This window comes from Dreissena polymorpha, chromosome 7 (genome assembly GCF_020536995.1).
Source record: "Dreissena polymorpha isolate Duluth1 chromosome 7, UMN_Dpol_1.0, whole genome shotgun sequence".
In the NCBI taxonomy this organism is placed as follows: Eukaryota; Metazoa; Mollusca; class Bivalvia; order Myida; family Dreissenidae; genus Dreissena; species Dreissena polymorpha.
Genome location: NC_068361.1, coordinates 57,212,477 through 57,214,357, shown reverse-complemented (window position 1 = coordinate 57,214,357; position 1,881 = coordinate 57,212,477).

Here is a 1,881-nt window from a genome sequence, read left to right as displayed (position 1 = left end):
GTATTACTGCATTATGTTTTAGAATAAACTGTCCCTGTTTAACAGAAAACACTTTCAAAAACATATATTAAACGATCCTGAAATATCAGTCTATACACAAATTTATCAACTCCAGAATATAGTGATTACGACTTTGTTGACATTTTTAGATTTGATAGTATTTTACAAAATTTTAGATGAACGCTGTCACTGTTTTCCGCTTTGACGGAAACCAGCAAACCTTGCAGTAGTCGTCAGGGACGGATTAAGCACTAGGCTAAGAACGCTGCAGCTTTGGGCCCTCAAAGGCAAGCTATAGTTTCCCTATGTATGATCTTTCTTTATTACGCCATTTAACGACTCTACTGTGATTGCAGCAGAAATTTTCTGTGATAATTTACCAGTTTCCCTATGTATGTCCAATCGTACGCCCCCGCCCCCCCCCCCCCCGCCCTAAAATCGCCAAAGTAAAGTTTATTCATTTGATGTTTCACACTTGACTTGATCTTAATCACCTATTTAAACTCATTTTTCTTCTTTGTCATACACACCATTTCCCACTTATCACAGACAATCGCTAAATGTTTTAACTTTAGACTCTTTAGCCCCCTAGCCCCCCACCTAAATACGCCTCTGGGCATGTATATTAAATATTGCGTCAATTGTGCTCTGTGATATACCCATACATAATACTCACACGTCTTTACGTTAAAGTCAGTCTAAAACAAAGGAATCCTTTGTTTTAGACCGACTTTTACTTAAAGACGTGTGAGTATTAAACATTTTCGCTTGATTTTCTTTTTCAACTCAACATTTTTTTAAATTTAAACTAGATTTAGTAAGTTTCAACCATAATGCATCATGATTGATGGTATCGAATACACGTTGGTAATCTAAGAAAGCACACATTAATTTTGTATGTATAATTCACTCATGCATAATAAACGAAAAAAGGAAAGAGAGCCAAAAATACATATTTTGTAAAAATGTTTGCACTAAACCAAAATTAAAAATGCCACATTAATTTCCAATTAACGCCAATAATTTGAACGATTACGAGTACCAGAGAAAGCATCTTTGCGGTTATTACATGTACCGTAGTTATCCTCTTATAACCGGAGGGTGTGAAACGAAATTAAGGAAAAAATATAGCTTATTGATTGGGTAAGCGTTTATTAATTATCAAGTGATGTGTAGTTAAATAACTCAGAAGATTTAACAATGTAACCAACATTTATGTACAATTATTTTGCTATTTGTTCGTCCTATCAATATGCATAAACATTTTTTCTTTGCACATAATGAGAATCTATCTACTAACATTATTACACCGTGTATCATAGTTTTGTCAAGGTGACAGATTATCAACAAAAGCGTGTTTTTGTTCGCCATGTTAAAAAATTGGCTGAGGTTCGTTTTTATGATGAAATCGGGCGAAATACCCTTGTGGTAGTTAAAGTCACCGCCAAAATTCATTTCCAGATACGGTAGCTGCTATTCTGAACTCAGTTTAAAAATGGGGTTTCGCTTATTTACATAAGCACATGCACACGACTTAAATGGATGGGTTAATGTGTGGTCATTTAAATTTAAGTGTCCTCAAAACTTTTGCCAATTTTTGGAGCGTTGTTTGTACTTAAGGCTTAGTTGAGTGCCGAATATGTTGTAAACATTTAACACCAGACCACTATTAATGAAAACGCATTTTTTAAGTGGAGTTATTGTTTCTATAACAACTGCAATCACCATATTGAGGTAGGTGGCATAAGCATATATATTATTTTGGTGAGGATCGGTTCGTGTTTAATTGCTTATATAATATGTAACTTATCAATCTTCACGCAGAGTTGTCGTTCCTTGCACTCACATACAATTTGATTCAGCTATGCTGGTTCCCGTCAA